Raw genomic sequence first — 8026 nt, forward strand, 5'->3', positions numbered from 1 at the left:
CACTTTGAGAAGCAATGGAGATGAGATTGAGACTATGGCCATGATCGATTCAGGAGCCGCTGGTAACTTTATTGATTACACGTTTGCCACCACTCACTCCATTCCTTTAACCTCCTGTGATTCCTCCATAGCCATCACTGCTGTAGACGGGCGCCCTTTGGGAGAAGGACGTATAAAATTCCAGACCCTGCCAATCTTACTCCAAACAGGCTCTCTCCATGAAGAAGAAATCTCCCTTCTTGCCATCAACTCCCCTAAACACTCTGTAATTCTTGGGTTACCATGGCTACAACAGCATGACCCTCAAGTCTCTTGGAGAACTGGTGAGATCACAAAATGGAGCAATCAATGCTTTATCCAATGTCTGCATCCTGTTTCCCCTGTCCAGATCAACACAATTAACAAGACCGAAGACTCTGAACTCCGTCATGTTCCTGATGCTTATCATGATTTAATTGAGGCATTTAATAAACAGAAGGCTACCAAGCTCCCTCCACATCGTGAAAATGACTGTGCCATCGAGCTGCTACCCGGCACCACGCCCCCTCGTGGTCGCATTTTCCCTCTCTCACAACCTGAAACTGAAGCTATGAAGAGTTACATTTCTGAGGAGCTAGAGAAGGGCTTTATTCGACCATCTACTTCACCCGCTTTAGCAGGGTTTTTCTTCGTCAAAAAGAAGGATGGCAGCTTACGTCCATGCATTGATTACCGAGGCTTAAATGAGATCACAGTTAAATACCGCTACCCATTGCCATTGGTTCCAGCCGCCCTTGAGCAACTTCGATCCGCCCAGTATTTCACTAAGTTGGACCTCCGTAGTGCATATAACCTCATCCGCATACGACAGGGAGACGAGTGGAAAACCGGGTTCTCTACAATCGACGGCCACTACGAATACCTCGTTATGCCCTTCGGCCTAGCAAACAGTCCTTCCGTGTTCCAGGCATTCGTAAATGAGGTATTTAGAGACATGCTCAACAAGTGGGTCATAGTGTATATTGACGATATCCTGGTCTACTCCAATTCGCTGTCTGAGCATATACAGCACGTCCGGGCAGTGCTCAAACGCCTCATTCAAAACCAGCTGTATGCAAAGAGCTCCAAGTGCGAATTCCACTAGACCTGCATCTCATTCCTTGGTTACATCATCAGTCCAGAAGGCGTGGCCATGGACCAGCAAAAGGTCGACTCCGTGACACAATGGCCACAACCCGAGACCATCAGACAACTACAACGATTTCTGGGCTTTGCTAACTTCTACAGGCGCTTCATAAGAAACTTCAGTTCAGTCGCCGCTCCACTGACCGCCATGGTAAAAGCCAACAATGCTCGCCTTAAATGGAACCCAGACGCTGTCCGAGCATCTACTCAGCTAAAAACTCGCTTCTCCAGTGCACCCATTCTGCGTCATCCTGATCCCGAGCAACCCTTTGTAGTCGAAATTGACGCGTCCAACACTGGAATTGGAGCCATCCTGTCCCAAAGATCCCTCGTTACTAAGAAGCTCCATCTCTGTGCCTTCTATTCTCGCAAGCTCAACTCCGCTGAACGGAACTACGATGTGGGAAACCGAGAGCTCCTCGCCATGAAAGCCGCGCTAGAAGAATGGAGACACTGGCTTGAGGGCGCAAAACATCCTTTCATCGTCATCACCGATCACAAAAACCTAGAATATATCCGTTCCTGTAAACGTCTGAACCCTAGACAGGCAAGATGGGCACTGTTTTTCACCCGATTTGACTTCCAAGTCACCTATATTCCTGGCTCAAAAAAACATCAAAGCAGATGCTCTGTCCCGCCTCTCAGACGATGAGACCTCTGAATACCATGATGAACCCATAATCAAAGATCCTCTAATTGTCGCTCCTATCCAGTGGGATATTGAACAGGAGATCCTTCAAGCCGCCGAAACCAATCCATCTCCACAGCCCTGTCCAGAGAATAAAATCTTCGTTCCCCCATCACTTCGAGAAAGGCTCATCTCCGAGGTACATGACCACCCCAGTTCCGGTCACCCAGGCAGCACAGCCACCGTACAACTGATTCAATCCCGCTATTGGTGGTCATCCATACACCAAGATGTCATTAACTTCATCAATAAATGCTCACCCTGTCAGATGTCCAAACACTCCCGTCACCGTCCAGCTGGATTACTCCAACCCCTGGAGGTGCCACATCGTCCCTGGTCACACATCGCAATAGACTTCATTACCAATTTACCCATATCTCAGGGCAAAACCACCATCCTCACAGTAGTGGATCGATTCTCAAAATCCTGCCGCCTTATCCCCATCTCTAAACTGCCTACAGCCATGGAGACGGCCGAATTACTCTGCGAGTGTGTGTTCCGGTACTACGGTCTCCCCGAAGACATCGTGTCGGATAGAGGTCCCCAGTTTACATCCCGACTCTGGTCAGCATTCTTTAAAAATCTCCAAATTAATGTGAGCCTAACATCCGGCTATCATCCCCAATCCAACGGGCAGACAGAGCGCTTGAACCAGGAAATCGGCAGATTTCTCCGCACGTACTGCCATTCGAACCAGAATGAATGGGCCAAATTTCTGATGTGGGCAGAATATGCTCAGAACTCCCTCAGAAAAGCATCTACTGGATTAACCCCATTTCAATGCGTGCTGGGCTTCCAACCTCCTCTCTTTCCCTGGTCCGGCGAGACCTCTGAACTCCCTGCGGTGGATACCTGGTTTAAAACCTGCGAAGAGGTCTGGAACGCAGCTCACACTCACCTCTCTCACGCCGTACGGCGTTTCAAGGAACATGCCGATCGACACCGACGTCCTGGTCCCATGTATTCCCCAGGACAATGGGTATGGCTTTCCACCCGCGACTTACGCCTCAAGCTGCCCTGCAAAAAGCTCAGTCCCAGGTACGTGGGTCCTTTCCAGATTGAAAGACAAATATCTCCTGTTTCGTTCAGACTGACACTCCCTAATCATTTTCGTATTTCCCCCACTTTCCATGTCTCTCTGCTCAAGCCTGCTGCTGGTCCAGCCGAGGCAGATAGGGAGGTGGCAGCCGGTGAACAGGGTCCCCCGCCCCTCATGATCGATGGTGAGGAGGCCTACCAGATCCACGAGATCCTGAGATCCAGACGCCGGGGGGGACAACTCCAATATCTCGTTGATTGGGAGGGGTACGGCCCGGAGGAGAGATCTTGGATTAACCGCAAGGACATCCTCGACACCACACTACTGGAAGAGTTCCGCTCACAACATCCGGAGATGCTGGCCCCTCGCCCCCGTGGAAGACCCCGGCGTCGAGAATTGCCTCACTTCAGGAGCCGTTCGTTGGGGGGGGGCTCTGTCACCGACTCGGTCCCAGTCATTCCCCTCGCTGACCAGCAGAGGTCACCATCTCCGGACTTCTAACCATTACGTCATCCATTTCACTCTGATCCCAGCACACCTGTTCTCCATCTCACTAATGACCCACGTACCAGATATAAGCAGCTCACACACACACTTCATTGCGAAGTCTTGTTTAGCCCCGGCCAGCATTTCTGAGCGTTCTATCCTGCCTGATCTCCCGTTTACCACTTCAGCCCGTTTCTCGACTCTGCTCTGTCTTCTGCCTGCCCTTGACCAAAGCCTGCTTACACGGACTCTAATTCTCGCTGCCTGCCCCTGACTAAAGCCTGTAACACGGACTCTGAATCACGCTGCCTGCCCTTGACACAAGCCTGGTAATCACTCTGCCTCTGTTATCTGCTAATCATCGTTGAGTTGTATGTTGTATGTTCGCACAGCCGTGCGAGGTGTTGATGTTTAAGTGTGACTTAATAAATACTGCAAAATGGATCCCTCCGTGTCAGTCTCCCCGTTACACTAATAGTTTTGTCCTTAAAATGGTGTTAAAAAATGTAAAACTGCTTTTATTCTAGCCGAAATAAAACAAATAAGATGAAGAAAAATAAGAAAATATATTATCCAGAAGAAAAAATATTATCAGACATACTGTGAAAAATTTCTTGCTCTGTTAAACATGATTTAAGAAATATATTTTAAAAAAAATTCAAAGGGGGCTTATAATTTTGACTTCAACTGTGTATATATATATATATATATATATATTTATATTAGTTTATTCAATTCACCTGTACCGCATGCCTTTGGACTATGGGGGGAAAAAACACCAACATGGAGAGAACATGCAAACTCCACGCAGAAATGCCAACTGGCCCAGCCCAGACTTGAACCAGCGACCTTCTTGCTATGAGGCGACAGCGCTTACAGAGCCACTGTGCCACCTCATGTAGAAAAATTCTACTTTTTTTTTATTTTTATTAAAGTGCCCACTTGAACCAAAATAGAAGGTTACATAAAAGAAAACCAAATCAGTAATTTAAATTACGTGTAGTAATGCATTCGAAGATTACTTTTTCATTCATTCAATCATTTTCTTTTTGGCTTTTCCCTTTATTAATCTGGGGTCGCCACAGCAGAATTAACCGCCAACTTATCCAGCACGTTTTTATGCAGCGGATGCCCTTCCAGCCTTCCTTCCAACCCATCTCTGGGAAACATCCACACACACTACACTACGGACAATTTAGCCTACCCTATTCACTTGTACCACAAATCTTTGGACTGTGGGGGAAACCGGAGTGCCCGGAGGAAACCCAGTCGAACGCAGGGAGAATAAGCAAACTCCACACAGAAACGCCAACTGACCTGGCAGAGGCTCGAACCAACAACCTTCTTGCTGTGAGTTGACAGCTCTACCTACTGTGCCGCTGCGTCGCCAGAATACTTTTTTATATTTCTTATTATATTTGGTCAAGTAATAACATCTGATATTAAAGGGCACTTGTTTGACCATTTTTTTTCAGATTTAATATAAGTCTTTTGTGTCTCTAGAATGTGTCTATAAAGTTTCAACTCAAAACACCCATTAGATTATTTATTATACCTACCAGAATATTTTCTGCTCTGAACACAATGTAGCCAGTGCCTTTAATGCTATTTCTCCCCGCTTACCGTTCCCACGTGCTTGTCGGAGTGTGCCTTAAACCTCCGGCTGCCTGCGTCAGATAAACAGCACAGTGACAGACATAAATGAAGCAGATCTCATGTAATGCTTTTTAGAAAAACTACAGTAAGAACTATTTGCTGTGGATTAATTCAAGCCTTTCTGCGATGAGTCTAACACAATGTTGTTACAAAGTTAACGCTAACACACAGGGCGCACGTTTAATTTTGCACTGTTTTTACAAGGCAAATGTGACAGAATACGCATTAATATCCACTGCTGTATGGGTATCCATTATGTTAATGTACAAAATAAACTTGATTTAACGTCCAGAAACCGGGATTAAAGCGTCTTCTTTTATAATTTTACTGACATGCGACATGAAGTTAAGATGGTAAATTCGCTGTACTTCATCACAAACATGCACTGTTTTCAAAACATTTTAAACTTGTAAAACTCATTCTTGATCACATTTGATGAAGATTGATGATCACAGAGAGCTGAACAGATCTTTTAATCCTGGTTGCTGTGCGCACGTCCTGTCCTGTTGATATGATTATACGCGTTATTATGGAGACATGTTAATACATGGCTGTCAATCAATTCGGTGGCTGGGGAAATCACACTTCTACAATACGTTGTGGTGGGCCTCAAAACAAGAGGGATTTGGATCCTATTTTAACATTTGGAAATAAAAAAAATGTGTTTATATCACCCCAATTTGACTGTGGACACACTGTACCTATGCACAGTTCTGTCCAAACAGCTTACAAAAGATGATTTATTTTTATCATAGGTGTCCTTTAATGTTAATTTTCAAATGTATTATTAATTTCTCTGAATCCTTTTAGTCTATTTTTTATCTAGTTTTGATAAAAACACCTAATTTATGTTTCACTCTTTTCAGAAATTCATGATAGGAGAGCTTCCCATTTTTTTTTCACCAATAGATAAATAAAATTAGTAAACAATTAGACATATTTATTAGTCATATAATGATTAATATGTCAGGAACATAGATGTATGAGAAACACTGTGGATTCAAATATCCATTTTAGCAAAATAAATTTTCAAAAATAGCTCAGTATGATTAATATCTTGGTCTCATTATTGTAATTGTATAATTTTTTTAAGCATCACTTCTTATTTTGCCACATTGTGTGATTCTGCTTGACTTTATCGTTTTTGAACCAATGAAGCTGTGCAGTGATTAAGTTCAACTTCATTGAACTTTAGTTTTCACGTGGTGTGTGTTTGTCTGTTGCACAGGTCAGAAAGCTGGGAAACACTCCTTACTTCACATTCTCGGCTCAAGGACACACTGATAACGGCACCGCAGCAGTGTTCTCACGTGAGTGTGTATGTCTCATGTTTACACCTGGTATTGCAGGGTTTTTTATACCGCTAACAAGCATTGTGCAGTACTGGAGCCACGTTTTCAACTGTTCACACGCTCTGCAATACCAACATGACCCTTGACCAAACATTTCAGCTCACCTCAGAAACTCACCTCAGACCAACACAACAGTTCCCATACATATGTTATATATAGACAGAATAGAGGTACATCGTCTTTATATAATATCTGTATATATTATTACATATAATATAATTTCTCAATAGACCAAAACACAGCATGTCTCAAAATGGGTGTCTGCTGGGTCTTAAAATGTCAACCTAAATTTTAAGCCATAAAAAGTCTTAAATTCACTGACATGTTGTGTTGTAGGGCTTGAATTGTTTTAAACGGGTCTTAATTTTGCTTTGTCCAAGTAAAGGTACTCCATTTGGGCCAACATCCAGCCAATGACCAACAATTCATCTAAATAAAACCTTACTTTTTTATATTTAAGTTTATTATTGCAAAGAGATACAACTCACAACAGCTGTTAGAAATTTTTACAGCAAATTCCCTAATCTGGGAAGTTAAAAATAAATAAAAACAGTTACACAATTCCTCATATGAAAAATATAATGAATATAATATATTTAAAGGCGGCACTGTGGCTCAATGGTTAGCATTGTCGCCTCATAGCAAGAAGGTTGCTGGTTTGAGTCTCGGCTGGGCCAGTTGGCATTTCTGTGTGGAGTTTACATGTTCTCCCCGTGTTCACATTGGTTTTCACCGGGTGCTCTGGTTTCCCCCACAGTCCGAAGATATGCGTATAGGTGAATTGGGTAAACAAAATTGGCCTTAGTGTGTATGTGAATTTGAGAGTGTATGGATGTTTCCCAGTACTGGGTTGCGTCTGGAAGGGCATCCGCTGGGTAAAACATATGCCAGTATATTTGACGGTTCATTTCACTTAGGCAGTCCCTGATAAATAAAATGAATGAATGAATAATATGTATACACACTGTGTTGTATGATGCATAACTGTGTGTTATTTTGGTTAATATCGAAATATTTTAAGCCAAACATCAAAAGGTTAAACATTTAAGAAATTTTTTTGGCTGCTTTCTTTGCTCATATTTACTAGAGGCATTAATATTAGTGGAGGACACTGAATTAAAAAATAAACAGGTTCTAATAGTCAGAAAAAAGAGAGTCATGCTAAAATAACGTATTAGGCAAATGTTTTTAATGCTTTAATTCGCTTTTAAATGAGCATCAAGCCTGCTGTAGTGTCAAACACACGATGATACTCTGAGACTGACGGCTCTTTTAACACTTTACCTGTCGCTCAACAACACCTGAATTTAATGCACGATGTGTGTGTTAGAGGAGGTTTGATGTTGATAAAGATTTCGCTACAGCTACTGTGTATATATGTGTGTGTGTGTGTGTGTGTGTGTGTGTGTGTCTGTGTGTGTGTGTCTGTGTGTGTGTGTGTGTGTGCTACCATTAACCTGTACCTCTCCCTCATTAGTCCTGTATCCGCGTTGCCATGGTGGTCTATTAGAGAGCCCAGATTAAAGCATCATTAGCATCTGAATGCCTGTGTGTGTGTGTGTGTGTGCGCGCGCGCGCGCCTGTGTGTGTGTGTGTGTGCGTGCGTGTGCGTGTGTGTGCGTGCGTGTGTGTGCGTGCGTG

At 43.6% G+C, this 8026-nt stretch overlaps 1 long non-coding RNA gene across 3 annotated transcripts in view; it reads left to right on the forward strand.

Annotated features, from left to right (window-relative positions):
* Window positions 1-7630, forward strand: part of LOC137490528 (uncharacterized) — a 32803-nt gene extending 25173 nt beyond the window's left edge. The window contains exon 4 of one of the 3 annotated variants that reach the window (XR_012400913.1): window positions 6262-6920. This is a non-coding gene — a long non-coding RNA (uncharacterized lncRNA). Of the gene's footprint in view, window positions 1-6261 lie in introns of all 3 variants that reach the window. The other 2 variants (XR_012400912.1, XR_011010123.2) reach the window with 2 other exon arrangements.
* Window positions 7631-8026: the final 396 nt, after the last annotated feature.

The sequence above is a fragment of the Danio rerio genome, chromosome 3 (genome assembly GCF_049306965.1).
Source record: "Danio rerio strain Tuebingen ecotype United States chromosome 3, GRCz12tu, whole genome shotgun sequence".
Lineage (NCBI taxonomy): Eukaryota > Metazoa > Chordata > Actinopteri > Cypriniformes > Danionidae > Danio > Danio rerio.